This window comes from Thunnus maccoyii, chromosome 12 (assembly GCF_910596095.1).
Source record: "Thunnus maccoyii chromosome 12, fThuMac1.1, whole genome shotgun sequence".
NCBI classification, from domain to species: Eukaryota; Metazoa; Chordata; class Actinopteri; order Scombriformes; family Scombridae; genus Thunnus; species Thunnus maccoyii.
In genome coordinates, this window is record NC_056544.1 from 24,618,440 (window position 1) to 24,635,921 (window position 17,482).

The following is a 17,482-nucleotide window of genomic DNA, read 5'->3' on the forward strand; positions in this document are numbered from 1 at the left end:
CTGTAAGCACAAAATAGTACCTGTTGCTAATGTGGTGACCAGAAAATGCTCTGACACACACACACACACACACACACACACACACACATAGACATACATGTTAAAAGGAAAATGAGTTGAAGTTCATGCTTTGTCCTAAAGCACTGTGATGATATTAAACCCTTTATATGTCATTTTTTTCAAAATTCATGATTTATTGTGGTTCTCTCATTAATTTGTCTAATCTTTGCATTTTAAAGTTGAGTCTCTACATCTTGTCCATATTCATACCCTTTTTGTAACTACAGTTGTAAAGTCTGTAAAAAGAATTTGGGAACTGTCTCAGTGTTTTATTCTTTGTTTTAATATATGTAATCAGGACTCCTTGGAAATCAGGATTGATAATTAATTGATTTAAAAGAATATGATGTGACTGTTTTTCACTGCCCACATCTTTATTTTATTTAGTGAGTGAAAATGAAACCAAAGGCAATTCAGTGTATCAGGTTCAGGCTGATTCCAGTATTATTTTAGTTGTTGTTGTTGTTGTTGTCTTTCACTTTACTATTTTAAGGCCCGCAAAATAAATTAATAAATAAAGTTGTATATTTCACCAAAATAACTGTATTCCTAGCAGTGTGGCAAAGGCTTTGAAACTACATTCACATTCTCATGTTGCAAAACTCAATTTATAGAAAACATAATTAAGATAAAAATAAATTAAAGGGGACATATTATGCTTGTTAAAAGTGGCCAATGTGTCAAATAACAAGGTAAACGTATGTAGAAGTAATCCTTGTGTGTAAAAAGCACCAGCTTCAGACTGCTCTTAACACTCAGTTTCAAAGGGCTTTTTCTACTTTCAGCCCGAGCCGACATCAGCTTGTGAGGGATTTCTATATATGGTCATCTGTTCCACACACAGCACTCACTGTGGCTGTTTCTAGTTGTACTATTCCTCCCTGCATTGTTTCTAACTGATTCGCTGAACAGATAGCTCCAAATATCTCCATATGTTGTTTTTTCAACCGGTTTTTAGCACTGCTAACAAAACTCTCTTACTTTAGTGAGGAACATGTTTAATTTCCTGTAAATTCTTGACAATAAAGGTCTCCTGGCTTTTATTAATTTAAAAGCTTTTAATTTGAGACACTAAAGCAGGAAATGTTTGGTTTTCATCATTGACTGTATATAAATATGGATGTCATGACAGCTCCATGGATATATAAAGAGAACAGCGTCGAGGCGGGGCCCCGTTCATTCCTATAAAAGTTGCTCAGTGGCGCATGAAGCAATAAAAAATCGACTTCCTGGTATAAAGTACCCGGATCTTCCACGTTGTGCAGCCCATAGACCATGAGCACTAGTGACTTTCGCTGACCGAGTCGGCTACTTCCGGTTTAGCCCTACGGCTAACTTGAATGGGGATAAAACAGTTCAATCATGCGCAATCATAAATTAGCTTTGACTTAACTCTAGTGCAGTGCATTGATTTGATTTGATTTATTGAACAGGACAGTGTGCAGTATTAAGCATAAATGATGCATTGCACCGGAGTTAGCTTGAAGCTAATTTGCATCCGTAGTCCATTATAATCAAAACATACAACAGCACAACAACAAACAGTCCAAAGCAAAAAACAAACAAACAAACAAACAAACAAACAAAAAAACACAAAGAACACACCATACAAAATACAAAGCCACACACAACAGCACATCACATACACCTACAATGTCAATTAAAAATTAATAATGTAAACTAGGCTCAGTGGTCACACAGCTGATTCGTCTTTAGTTGATTTTTTAATTTGGCCTTGAATGTATTGATAGAACTACAGGTCTTCACATAATCAGGTAGGGCATTCCACTGAGTTGTGGCTTTCACACAGAAAGCTGACTGCCCAAATGCAGTGCGACGAAATGGTATGATACAATCTTGTATAGAGGATATTCAGGAGGATCTAATAGAACTTACTGAACAAGTGTACACAAAGTCACATAGTGGAGGAGGGACCAAACCATTTAAAATTTTATAAACTAGGCACAAATTTGAGAATAATATAAAATTGTCAAAGCTCAGTAAATTGTATTTCTCCAGTACCCTACAGTGATGGAAGTGCATTGGCTTTTCATCCAGAGTTTTTAGAGTTTGTTTGTATACGGACTCAAGAGGTTTTATGGCTGTTTCTGCAGCCTGCCCCCAACATGTGATGCAATAAGACATATGGGAAAGAGTCATAGCATGCATAAATATCTTGGCTGCGTCCAAAGAGAGACAGTTGCTAATATGTCTAAAATTTGCTAAGTTGTACTTTATGGTTTTAACCGTTTTTTAAAACATGTTTCTTAAAGTTCAAATTTGGATCCACTGTCACACCAAGATATTTAAAATCAGTAACTATGTCAATTTTTTCACCTTTGATGAGAACATCAGTGTTAGGAGGTTGTACCATAGTCTTAGAGAAAAACATACCCTTTGTTTTGTTTACATTTAGGCTCACACATGATTGATCAAGCCAATGTGTGATCCTTTCCAATGCAATTGTTAGCTTTGCAGCAGCTAACTCAGCTGTTTTTGCATGTGTGTACACAACGCTGTCATCTGCATACATTTGTAGCTCTGCATCATGACACTGTTGAGGGAGATCATTAATATATAGGCTAAATAATAGGGAACCTAACACTGACCCTTGTGGAACACCCATTGTGCACTTCAAGTTACTGGACAGTGTGTCACCAACTTTAACACATTGTCTCCTATCAGATAAATATGAAGACATCCATGCCAGTGCTCTAGATGAGAAGTTAAATTTAGAGAGTTAAAAACTGTACACTGCCCCAATAAATAAATACAATCAAAAAAGGCTTCCCGCTGTTTCTTTGTGCTACATCAACATTAGTTTAGGTTTGGTTTATTTATTTGACAGAACAAGAATATTAGGCTTCCTGAAAGCTGTCTTCTAATATTATTAAAATAGAAGTTATAAGGAGTAATTCTAATAGCATCATGTTTCTTCTGTGCATTGAGACATGGCTTGATTTCAGCTGTTTTTAATAAGATGTTATATGATTATAGTGTGAAGATTTATGTTCAAAGAAATTATGGACCAGACAAACTGGTTTCAATCAGGTTGCATGAACAAACTTCAAGAACAAATATCTGAGGTTGTATTGATTTCTGCTGTAAAACTGATTTATTTTTAAAGTAAAACAGGTTTATTAAGACAGACATCCTGAAGAAGTATCTGCGATAAAACAAGTAGGTGAAATGAAGAAGATTTAATCAGCAAATACAGTATGTTGGCTGTTGAAGTAGCAACACAACACTTTACTAAGAGAGAAAGACTATTTATACAAAGTCAGTAGGTTGCGATATGTAGCACAACAAGCAAGTGAAGCTCTGTAAACAAGAAGGACAGCATTCTCACACATGTGCAGTGGTGTGTACATTACTGCTTGATAAGAATGTGCACAACAGATTGGTTGGTGTAGATTTGTCTCTTCATTTTTGCTTCTTGAGCTTCTCCATCAGGAGGACACTGATGACGGCAGACACCATGATGACCAGACCAACAGAAAACACCACTGACACAGAGATACCAGCAGAGAGACTCTCTGAACCTGCAACACAAAAAAACTGTTATTTCATTACAGTACTGACAATATAGCACAACATACAACATACTGGATGTAACAACTTACCCCAAATACTGTATTTGGAAAACATTTTGTGTCTTTTTTAAATTTTGACAACTTTTCTGACTTAAAAAATGGTCCACATAATTTTATCTCACACATATGTTGTTGATATACTGTAAGTATTCTAATTTATACATCTGAAAATAAATGTAGAGTACAGTTGAGTTTTATTGCAGCACAATCATAGTATTTAATGAACTGTGTTGATTGATTGATTTTCCGTCTAATCACTACATTCCATCACACATGTACTGCACTTCATGGAAGCATCAACTACAACAACAGTAGACACTAACTGGTTGCTTTGGTTACAGATGATGGAGTCATTCAACAAGTAGACATGGAGAGAAGAACCAGAGGTTATGACCTCTGATTGCTCTTTTCCCTTCTGATTGCAGCTTTGGGTGTCACATCTAAAAGTGCTGCTGATGTTACGGTCCTGTGTACTGTAGGTCACAGTGAGGTTACAGGAGTCTGCGCTGTTAGAAATAGAGTCCACTGACAGCTTAACTGGAGACACTGGATCTGGAAAAAAAAACATTTGTGTGAAGGGTTTTGGAAATCAGGGTACAATTATTACTATTACTATTATTAAAATTACAATGACAAAATGATAAGAAACTTACTTTGGACTTTGACCTTGTATTCAGCTATGATTCGGTCTCTTGCACCAGTCACTAGTGTAACATAATGTCCACTGTCGGCCTGTTGTAGATTCTTTAATAGCAAAGAGCCATTTTGATCAGACAACTCAGCCCTTCCTGAGTAGTCATCAAAGATAAATGGTTCATCATCATCATGAGATAATTTAACTACAGAATAAGTATTATTGAACTTCCAAAAAAATCTGTCTCCTCAGTCAGTACAACAGATTTCTTGACTTCCATAAGTACATCATTTCCTTTCTTCACAAACACAGGAGTCACAGCACCAGACACTGTAATAACAACAGAGACACATAATCACATTTATGTTCATTTATTTTCATAGCATTTGACCCCAAAATGATGAAGCTTGTCGTAGCCAGAAATGATGGATATTTGTTTTTCTTTAGTGTTGCTTTCTTCTGGCCTACAATGCTGTATCCTGTTCTTTGAACTTAACTGACATATATTCTTTGTCAAACACACAACATAGTACTTTTAACCTCCTCTGCAGAACATAATAAACAAACACCAACACCAATAATAATAATGATAATCACATTTTTACTAAACCATTTTTATTTGTTTCCATACATGTTGTTCATATATAGTGGATTTTTCAATGAGGCAGAAGGAGGTGATGCCATTTTAAGAAACATGGTAATAGAACTGTTTTGTGGAAAAACCATACCAAACACAAATTATCATTCAAACAGACTATTTTTATGTGTCTTAAAACATGTATGGAGGGGATCTTCAAAGGGGTTGACTCATATCAGCTCTGTCTTAAATCTGTTTTGTTTAACAGCAGATAAAAGTAAATAACCCCCAAGAAATAATTTTGTTGCTTTTTTGCTGATTCTTATGTATGTAATGTAACTCTCATCAAGCTACAGTATCCCCTTCTTTCCTGCTGCTCTAATAAAAACCTTTAAAATTGCACGTTTGTTCCTAATCATGAGCTTGAAGCTGTAGTACCTCACAGGACTTTCATTACGGATGTTTACAGGCTCTTCAGTTGTTCCCGCAATGCTCAGTGCATTAATCATAAAAGTCTGCTCAGGTATCATTGCTGTATCTGTAATAAAAATTAAAATGTTGTATGTTTGTCCTACCTGCTAATTATTTGCAAGACAGAAGTCCCAGTATCACAAAGATAAACATCATAGTCTCTGGCTGCCCTGACTTCAGAGTGCAGAGCCTCTGTGCCACAACTGTGTTTTTCCTGTGTGCTTCTCTATGCTGCCACTTCTCTATTCAAACTTCCTCTCTAAGCTCTGGTTTACTGTTTGAGATCTGCTAATAAAGACTGTAATTATTGAAATCATTTAAGTCTGTCAAATAAGAAGTTAAACATGATAAAGATAATGTTAAACAAGAATGCTATTATATATTTCAATAGATCCTGTAGGCATCTTTGCAAAGTTTGAAAAATTAATAGTGATATATTTAAAGTAAAAAGGTTTTGTATGTTGCATCAGAGTTAGCTGAAGGATCATTTTCAACTGTGGTCCATTGGGACAAAAGTCATTTAAAAGTTTATACTGTGTATTTGTTGTATTAGTTTAGTTAGTTTGATTCACTTTAACACACTCATTTAGGTAGCTCACTGCACATGCAATATAACCACTTCCTTTCTCATTGTGCCACAGTGTATTTAAGACCTCTTGCACTTTCAGGCTGCAAGATGAAAGATACCAGTGGTGTGGATATCAGTAAATTTTCAAACAGAAAACCGACATTTTACGGTAAAGAAAATGGAGCCTGCAAAGGCCTCATCGCTTGACGTCATCTTTCGAGCACTCAGAATTGCACCAATGATACGTGACAAAAAGACGTGTCAAAATGCAGCTCACATGAGAAAAGAGTTTAGTTTGTTTCCAAACACTCAGGTCAGATGGGTTGAAAACGTCACCTGTTCTCATGTAACCTTCTTCCTTTTATAAAGGACAGAATTATTGCGTTAGTCAGTGCTGCCAAATCTGCTTCTGCTTTGACCAAAAAGTTTTTGAGTTTCCTTCAGTCTTCAGATATGAAAGGTCTCCTGCTGTTGATCAGTGCTGCATCAACATTAGTTTAGTTTTGGTGTATTTAATTGACAGTACATGAACATCTTCTTCATCGTCTTCTAATGCTGTTAGAATAGGAAGTGTGCATCTTTAGTGCATTGAGACTTGATTTCAGTTGTTTTTAATAAGATCTTATATCAGTATGGTTTGCAGGTTTAGGTTCACAGAAATTATGGACCAGATAGACAAAATATGGCAATTATTTTTACATTTTTGAGACCAACAAAATGAACGTTTTCTAATTTCAGTTGGACTTAAATAATCAGCAATGCACTAAATGCTGCTGTATTTAGATGGGAATCCACAGCTGTGGCAGAATGCATGAAGTGTTCTAGTGGGATAATACGGTATTATGAGCTCTTCAAGATATGATGGTGCCTGACCATTAAAGGCTTTGTAAGTTAGGAGAAGGATTTTAAATTATATTCTAGATTTTACAGGAAGCATGTAGCAAAGCTAAAATGGGAGAAATGTGGTCTCTTTTTCTAGTTTTAGTCAATACACGTGCAGCTGAATTCTGGACCAGCTGGAGAGTCTTTAGAGACTTGTTAGGGCAGCCTGATAATAAACAATTGCAATAATCCAGCCTAGAAGTAGCAAATGCATGAACTAGTTTTTCTGCATCTTTTTGGGACAGGATGTGCCTGATTTTTGCGATATTACGTAACGTGAAAAAAGGCAGTCCTTGAGATTTGATTTATGTGGGAGTTAAAGGACATATCCTGATCCAAGATAACTCCCAGATTCCTTACGGTGGTGTTGGGGGCCAGGGTAATGCCATCCAGAGTAGCTATATCATTAGATAATGTGTTTTCTAAGGTGTTTAGGGCCAAGCACAATAACCTCAGTTTTATCTGAGTTTAGTAGTAGAAAATTGCAGGTCATCCAGGTCTTTATGTCCTTAAGGCATGCTTGGAGTTTGTTTAACTGATTGGTTTCATCAGGCTTCATTGATAAATATAATTGGGTATCGTCTGTATAACAATGAAAATTTATGGAGTGTTTCCTAATAATATTACCTAAAGGAAGCATATACAAGATGAATAGAATTGGTCCAAGTACAGAACCTTGTGGAACTACGTGTCTAACTTTTGCCTTCACGGAGGATTCATCATTAACATGTACAAACTGAAATCGGTCTGATAAATAGGACTGAAACCAGCTTAATGCTGTTCCTTTAATGCCAATTAAATGTTCCAGTCTCTGCAAAAGGATTTGATGGTCGATTGTGTCGAATGCGGCACTAAGATCTAACAAGACAAATATAGGGAAAAATCCTTTGTCCGATGCAGTAAGGAGGTCATTTGTGACTTTCACCAGTGCTGTCTCTGTGCTATGATGCACTCTAAATCCTGACTGAAAATCCTCAAATGAACTATTGTTATGTAGAAAGTCACATAACTGATTAGAGACTGCTTTCTCAAGGATCTTACAGAGAAATGGAAGGTTAGATATAGGTCTATAAATGGCTAAAATGCCTGAATCAGGAGTAGGCTTCTTAAGAAGAGGTTTAATTACAGCTACTTTTAAGGACTGTGGTACATAGCCTGTTACTAAAGACAGACTGAGCATATCTAGTAAAGAAGCACTAACTAAGGGTAAAGCTTCCTTAAGCAACCTAGTTGGGATGGGGTCTAAGAGACAGGTTGATGGTTTAGCTGAACAAATCATTGAAGTTAGTTCAGAAAAGTCGACTGGAGAAAAACAGTCCAAATATATGTCAGGATTTACAGCTGTTTCTAAGGTGCCTGTGTTTGGGGAGAGAACGGTGCCTGTTGAGGGCAGGAGGTGGTTAATTTTGTCTCTGTTAGAATTTTATCATTAAAGAAGCTCATAAAGTCATTACTACTGAGAGCTATAGGAATACATGGATCAATAGAGTTATGACTCTTTGTCAGCCTGGCCAAAGTGCTGAAAAGGAACCTAGGGCTGTTTTTATTCTCTTCTATTAATGCTGAGTAATAGGCGGCTCTGGCATTACAGAGGGCCTTCCTATATGTTTTAAGACTATCTTGCCAGACTAAGTGAGATTCTTCCACTTTGGTGGAACGCCAAATCCTTTCCAATTTTCTTGATGTTTGCTTTATTTTGTGGGTTTGAGAGTTATACCATGGAGCTAACCTCTTATGTTTTATTATCTTCCTTTTTAAGGGGGCGATGGAGTCGAGTGTTTTTCTTAATGAGCCTGCAGCACTATCAACAAGATTATCAATTTGGGAGGGACTAAAGTTAACATAAGAGTCCTCTGTAGTATTGAGACATGGCACTGAATTCAGTACTGATGGAATTGCTTCCTTCTATCTAAATGACCTCCATCTCTGCTATAACAGCTGCTTCACACAGTCTGCTGCACTGGTGCTGCTGCTTGCTCCTACTGAACCTACCACGACCCACCTGTCCAAACAACAGGTTTGAATATATACTGTACTGAATATGTCAAGCAAAGAAAAGATGGAAAACATTTTTCTAACACGGTTCTTTGATTTATTTCTAGGATATCAATCCAGCCCAAAGTCCTAATCAGAATGAATGAAGATGCTTCAGTTAGGAGACCATCACAGTAATCTAAACCTGAGGAAATGAAAGCATGTATGATGGATTTGTATAATTAATGATTTTCTGCTTTTGTATTAATTTTAGGTTAATCCAGATGAGAATGTGCATGACAGATTGGTTGATGTAGATTTGTCTCTTCATTTTTGCTTCTTGAGCTTCTCCATCAGGTGGACACTGATTACGACAGACACCATGATGACCAGACCGACAGAAAGCACGACTGTCCTCACCAGACACACAGCGATACCAGCAGAGAGACTCTCTGAACCTGCAACATAACAAAACTGTTATTTCATTACAGTATTGACAATACAGCACAACATACAACATACTGGTTTTAACAACTTACCCCAAATACTGTATTTGGAAAACATTTTGTGTCTTTTTTAAATTTTGGCAACTTTTCTGACTTAAAAAATGGTCCACATAATTTTATCTCACACATATGTTGTTATACAGTAAGTATTCTAATTTATACATTTGAAAATAATTGTAGAGTACAGTTGAGTTTTATGACAGCACAATCATAGTATTTAATGAACTGTGTTGATTGATTCTTTATTTTGCTTTTTGTGTTTAATTTTGTTCTAATTCAAACAATCAAGGTCTGTCGTACATATACTGTACTTCATTGAAGCAACAACTACAACAACATTAGACTGTCACTAACACAGACAGAAAGACACTTAAAAGAGAATATTTGCCATAAAAAAAACAAAATAGGTCCCATGCAAATGTCATTATTCTATCTATTCTAACCGTCAAAAGTGAAATATTTTTGCAGTTTATTTGTATTGACATGCATTATATCGCAATAAACTATATTCCTATAATTTTGTGCACCCCATGTATGATCCCTATATGGCAAAGTTGTAAACCTGTAATTTTAACTAAGTCTATTGCAGCAGTTTATTTAAGTAACATTTCAGTTAAATAATTATCTTCATATTTGGTTTGATTTCATCCATGAGGCCCAACAGTGTAGTTTAGTCATGTTCAGATTGTATTTATTGCACATTGTCTTTAAGTCTCACCAGCAGTTGAAGAGCAGAGAGGCTGAATCTCCCTCAAGTCTTTGGTCCAGCTGACCCGGTTGCTATGGTTACAGATGATGGAGTCATTCGACAGGTAGACATGGAGAGAAGAATCAGAGGATGTGACCTCTGATTGCTCTCCTCCCTCCTGATAGCAGGTTTGGGTGTCACATCTAAAAGTGCTGCTGATGTGAGAGCGCTCTGTCCTGCAGCTCACTGTGAGGTTACAGGACTCTGTTCTGATAGATGAAGAGTTCACTGACAGCTGAACTGGAGACACTAGATCTAGGGGGAAAAATAGATGTGAAGGGTTATAAAACAGGTAACTACTGTGTATCAACCACTGACTGTATAAAAATGTTTATATACAGTCAGTGGTATCGACACTTGAAATATAAAAGAACCTACCTTGAATTATGACCTTGTATTCAGCTACATGTTGGGTTTTGTCCCCAGTTATGAGTGCAGTGTAATCTCCACTGTCGCCTTGTTGCACATTCTTCAAAAGCAAAGAGTAGTTTTGTAGAGAAACCTCAGCCCTTCCTACATAACTGCCAATTATTCTTATTTCGTTATCAGGAAATAATCTTAATACATTGTGAGTGTTATTGACTGTCCACCTAAATTCACTGTCTTCTACTAGAACAACAGGTTTCTGAACATCCAGATGTAAATCCTTCCCTTTCTGCATAAATACAGTTGTCACATCACTGGACCCTGTAAAAAAGAACAGACATCAAAATCACTTGTATACTTTTTCAGTCACCACTGTTTTTAAAAGTGGTTATTAAGGAAGTGAGCTGAATATTTCTGCCACTGCCTTTAGTCCTTGAACATTAATTTTTATGATTTGAGACAAGTAAAATAATGGCAGATAGTCTCACTTAGATTAATGGACTGTCAATATAATGGTAAATCTGGATGCATTCATAGCAGTTTTTTGAGTGCTATATAATGCATTCTGAAAAACATATTTTACTTGATCTGTTTTAAATGTTTTGCATTGTGGTTTTTTGTGTGTGTTTTTGTGATTTCGAGTTGGGTTGTCCTCCTAGGAGCTTCTGATTTGAACCTTATGTTGTCTGTCGGTGCATTTAAGTTTTTTTGAATGTATTTATTTATTTGAATTTCAGGTTTAATAAAGTGATGGACTGTTCATTAAATGTACTGACACTTGCTCCTTCTGGAGCCCAATCAATACTAACTAAATATCAACAACACATACATACTCCCTCCCCACAAAATACAAATACTTCCTCTTCCGTGTACTGCTATACTGTGACTATAATCATCATGCAGCCATCTGCTGTCTAAAAAGAGATAAAGTTTCTCAGACCAAAATGCCCTCAACATATAACATATGACATACTATTCTTCATATTATTAATTAATTCATAATTAATAATAACAATTATTATTATTACTATTATTTCAGATGCTCAAAAAAGGGCAAAACCCTAAATGATCACAACTACCAACCACTAAATGCAGGGATACCCTTTAATCAAGCTACAGTATCACCTTCTTTCCTGCTGCTCCGATAAAAACCTTTAAAACTGCATGTTAGTTCCTAATCATGAGCTCAACACTGTAGTATCTCGCAGGACTTTCATACGGATGATTACAGCTCTTCAGTTTTGTCCACAATGCTCAGTGCATTAATCACAATTACAAAGTCTGCTCAGGTATCATTGCTGTATCTGTAATAAAATTAAAATGTAATATGTTTGTCCTACCTGCTACTTCTTCACAGAGCAAAAGTCCCAGTATCACAAAGATAAACATCATAATCTCTGGCTGCCCTGACTTCAAAGCGCAGCGCCTTTGTGTCACAACTGTGTTAAAACCACATTAACTTACAGGTGTTATCATGTTGATGATGTGAGAAAAGTGACCTCTCTATTCAAACTTCGTTCTCTAAGCTTTGTTTTACTGTTTGAGATCTGCTAATAAAGATTGGAAATATTGGCATCATTTAACTCTTTGTTAAATAAAATGTTTTGATAAATAAGAGTAGGGGAGAATGGGGTAAATTGAGCCAGTGGGTAAAATGAGCCACCCCCTTTATCTAGGTAACCATAAGCAAAAGTAATCATGGGACCACAAATTAAGAAAAAAGCACATGGAGATAGTGGTCAGCAAAACAGAGGAAAAAAAAAGATTTTTGTCATGCCAAGTGAATTCATCATGTTACTTAAGTTATCAGTCTTGTATCTTAATTAAAAAAGATACATTTAGGACATTATTACATGTTAATTTAAATCAGTGTAAGCTACAAAACAAGGTCATAAACTTAGCATAACTGTTGATTTGAGCCACTGTATGAAACAGTTTTGTCAAAATGGAGGTTGTGGGGTAAAACGTGCCAGTGATGTTGGGGTAAGTTGAGTCAATGGCTCAATTTACCCCCAAACAGGGTCTTTTCTGATATTCTAGAGACCAGAGACACTGTTCATGTTTGATCAAATTAAAGGAAAAGCTGACATAAAGTGTCTTAGTAAGGTGTTGGGCCACCAGAACAGCTTCAATGCACTTTGATTCTACAAGTCTCTGAACTCTACTGGAGGGATGAACACCATTCTTCAAAAAGATGTTCCCTCATTTGGTGTTTTGATGATGGTGGTGGAGAGCGTTGTCGAACACATCAGTCCAAAATCTCCCATAGGTGTTCAGTTTGGTTGAGATCTGGTGACTGTGAAGGCCACACCATATGATTCACATCATTTTCAGACTCATCAAACCATTCAGTGACCCCTCATGCCCAGTGAAAAGGGGCATTGTCATCCTGGAGGAGACCACTCCCATCAGGATAGAAATGTTTCATCATAGGATAAAGGTGATGACTCAGAACAACTTTGTATTGATTAGCAGTGACCCTTCCCTCTAAGGGGACAAGTGGACCCAAACCATGACAGCAAAAGGCCCCCCACAGCATAACAGAGCCACCAGATCCCCTTACTGTAGGGGTCAAGCATTCAGACCTGGACTGGTTTTTCCTTTAATTTGTCACCTGTCTGTTTACACAAAAGCACATTTACACACACATTCTTTCTGTAGCTAACACTCAAAGATCATAGTTTAATCTTTACTGAAAATGTTTAGGTAACATGTTGAACAACAGGACACAAACATATGGTTTTACTTAAAAGTAGAAGTTTTTGCCTTTGTTAAATTGATGGCATTAATAAAGTTCAAAATTATTTTTAATTTTATAATAAATTTGTTTGATTTTGTGTGATTTTTATATCAGTATATAATGGTAGCACTATTTACCCCATCCCCATGCTCATTTTACCCCTACCTTGGGGTAAATTGTGCCATAGGACTAACTTTTTTAGACGGCTCATTGTTCTTAAACCATAATAATTTGATAACTTGTTTTAATTTCTATGGGTACACAACAACCTGAGGTATATATAGTAACTATTATTTGAAAAGATACACTTTCATTTTGCAGTAAAATCATCAAATGTGAAAAGTGGCTCATGTTACCCCGTTCTCCCCTATTATTATATAGTTCAATAAATCCTGTAGGCATCTTTGCAAAGTTTGCTTCCTGCACTAGTCTAGATTAATTATATTGAGGGTGCTGTGAAAATCAGGAATGCATCAAGAACAGTATATAATTGGGTGGATCAGAACAGGAAATGATTATTAGAAGAATTATATTCATAAAAACATTATGTAGCCTAAAATGTCAGTAGGTTGCAGGCTACTAGGCCATCTTCAAAGTTAAACAAGGATAAACAATTTATATAAATGTAATAGTCTTACAACATATCACTATATGATTTGTATAATTAAACCTGGTTAAACAATGTTAAACCTGAGGGCTGCTGTTCTCAATACTCACAAGGCCATCTTCAAAGTCTAACAATTGCAACAAAGTAAAAATAATGTGGATGAATGAAATGGCTTCACAACAACTATCTAATCCCACACACAGGTTCTAGTGGTAGCTATTGTAGTTGTAATCTTATACAGGGATGAATAATCATAACAATAACAAAAGCAGATTATTTTAACCTACATTATATCAAATCAAGAAGTATTTTAATGCAGAACTCAGAAGGTGATTTTTGCTCTGCAAGACTTAAAAGAGGCCATTTTAGTTGAGGACTAGACCTGACTTCCCCTCAGAGTAAACTCGCAACTCTTATTTACCCTGTATGAGAAAAGCCAGATGAGAGATCATTGCACGGAGAGTTGCGTCATCATATTTAAAAATAATTCCTTCCAATAAGTCTGACTAAAACTGAAACTAAAGCAGAGTATTTTGTAGAAGTCTAAACAAGTTACTGTTACATTTGACTGTTGGACGGATTGGACTGAACATCTCAAAGGGTGGTCTGAAAACGTCAGATTTTTTATTATTTGTTTTCGTCAGTTGCTGAAAATATAAAAATTATCATTGATATAGACTGCTTAAAGATAATCACCTGATTGCGGGGACTGTATGATTATAAGTTTATTTTTAAAAAGACAAAAAGTGGGGTAGCAAAACCATAACTTTGCTCCCTTAACTGAATAATGGGGATGTGTTTGCTCCACTTGCTCCATTGCTCAGGCGCCTATGAATAGCTACTTTATTTAAAGGAAAAGGTTTTGTATGTTGCACCAGAGTTCGCTGCAGGATCATTTTCATCTGTGGTTCATTTGGACAAAGTTCACTTAAAAGTTTATACTGTGTATTTGTTGTATTGGTTTAGTGAGTTTGATTCACTTTAACACACATATTAAGGTAGCTCACTGCACATACAGTATAACCACTTCCTTTCTCATTGTGCTGCAACGTGTTTAACACCTCTTGCATTTTCAGTCTGCAAGATGAAAGATACTAGTGGTTTGAACATCCGCTCTGTTCAATGTCCAAACAGAAAACCATCATTGCACCGATGATACGTGACAAAAAGACACGTCTAAATGCAGCTTACATGAGAAAAAGAGTTTAGTTTGTTTCCAAACACTCAGGTCAGATGATTTGAAAACCTCACCTCATGTCTGGTCTCATGTAACCTGCTTCCTTTTCTGAAGGACAGAATTAAAATCTGCTTGTGCTTCAACTAAAAAGTTTATGAGTATTTAGATATAAAATGCATTGTGCTGTTAAATTGTCAGTTCAGTTTTGGTTTATTTAAATTACAGTACAAGAACATTAGGCTTTCTGGAACCTGTCTTCTAATGATATTAAAACAGGAATCATAAGGGTTGGTTTAATGGCATCATGTATCTTATGTGCATTGAGATATGGCTTGTTTTCAGTTAAAAAAAAAAACAGATCTTATATCAATATGGCATGTTGGTTTAGGCTCAAAGAAATTATGGACCAGACAGACCAGACAAATTGGTTTCAGTCTGCAGGAACACATTTCTTGATCAAATATCTGAGGCCGAATTAATTTCTAACTACTTCAAACTGATTAAAATACCTTAAATTTCTGATGTGAAACTGATTTATTTTAAGGAGAGGCAGGTTCATTAAGACAGACATCCTAATGGAAGGCCCCGCACTGAAACATGAAAGTGAAATAATAAGATGGCGAAGTAGCAACAGCACACTCTTCATTAAGACAGACTATTTTTAGACATTGTTTTACTCAGAATTCTGTCAGGTTTCATTTCAGTTCCAGCAAGCAGGAAACAAAGATGACACACATGTAAAGATTCAGACCTAGAGAATAAGAGCTAAGTCATGCAGAACTAGACCAACTTTTATACCCTATAACTTTTATAATGTACTGTCTGTAATGCAATGTAATACATGCACTGTGATTAACACTCGCCCTCTGAATGACCAATTCAATTTTAACTTATGCATTAAAATTATATATATTGCTGAAGACGTATACATTGTTAATACATACTGTAGGTTACATCACCCATGAGCCTACTGGGTCAAGTCTGACACTTTGCAGAACTATTTTTGACAGGTGTCACTTTTTCTTCCCTTACTTTTTAACTATTTAGCATTTTTTTGTTTGTGGAAATGCATGTTGCCCTTTTAATTGTCCAATGGAGGGAAGTTAAGTTTGTATTGCAATGTATTTTGCAATATGTGATACTATGCCAACACCTTCTGTTCTGATTCTTCAGAGGCACACCCTGTCTTAGACTTCCTCCTTCACTCCAGCTCCACTGGGGGTTTGTGTGCATGGGGGTTTCAGTGTCCTGCTCAGCAAAGCACAGCTTTGTGTCCAACACCTGCTGCCTGCACAGTTGCATTGAAGTTCAGGCAGTGTTCCTCAAGCTCTACCTGGTGATGTCTCTCACCTGTCCCACTGCACAGTTAACAGCACTGGCTGAGCGTCTTGCCAGAAAGGACTACCTTTACCCTTATTAATGTGGGAAAAAACAAACTTGAGACAATCTTAAATCATATCTTTGTAAAGACAAGTAACCATAATTTCAAAGGGCAATCAGCAGGGCAGTCAGGATCAAGAGTGTGCATGCTTAGCATCACTAACTCATAGAATAACAAGAAGATGCCAAAGCTCAACACCGCAGCAAAGCGGTTTAGGAAGTGGGTTCATTAGTTCTTGCTGGCCACAACACCATATCATCCTGCAAATCATCCCATCTGGCTCCTCCTCCACACCTCATCAGACTAAAACACATCACAGGTTATTATGGTTAAGCTCTTCTGTTGCCAATTAAACTCAGGTTTAGGTTTTTTTAAATTTTCATTTTTATATTGGTTACATTTTGCTTCTAGCTACAAGACATTGCAAATATTTTAAAACCTTTATTAGACTAACCCTCAGGCAGTGCTCTGCTCAGGGCTAAAGACCAGCTAGGTTTACACAAGAAATCAGGCATTAAATTACAGTTTTGTACATTTTTTAAAAATCCACACGTATCAGTTGAATACTCTTTTTTGCCTTATTCTTTAACCCTATTTTAACTTATTACTGTTTTTTTTTTATCATTGCTGTGCTACATGTGAAACTGGGAAGTAGTACATGTCATAGTTAGGATAGTAGTAATATATTGGCATGGTTTTCTGGTTTCTTACATTTTGCTTATCATGACATCTGACAGTATTTTCAGAGTGAAAAGGTCTTATCTTTTGAGAATTCCAGCATGAATCATTTAATTCTGACCCTACAGTGAAAAGGGAGTGAGAAGCAGTCTAATCTTCCCAACAAACAATGACAGATTTTGCTTTGATGCATCATCTGCATTTTTCATGACAGACGAGTCACTCATAATCTTTCCCAATCCGCAATCCACAGACCTCAAACCCACAGAGCTGAGAAACAAATCTTTCTTTGCTTCATTCCATGTACGAATGCCAGCATGATGTCCTCCAACAGAATACCCAATGTTTGCATTTCTCTTGCCAATTTGCACTTTTCCCCCTCACATGTTAATCTCACAGATGCTGCATGTGTGTAAGTTAAAGGAAGTGCTTTAAAGGATCCAAATCTGCCTAAGGATCCCCAAAAAAAGGAGCAGTGATCAAGATCAAGGACTCATACCTTGCTGAAGCCTGAACTTAA

General features: G+C 36.4%; 1 pseudogene; it reads right to left on the minus strand.

Moving 5' to 3' along the window:
* Nucleotides 1-3,164: 3,164 nt before the first annotated feature.
* LOC121908326 lies at nt 3,165-6,116 on the minus strand (annotated as a pseudogene).
* Between the last annotated feature and the right edge of the window lie 11,366 nt (nt 6,117-17,482).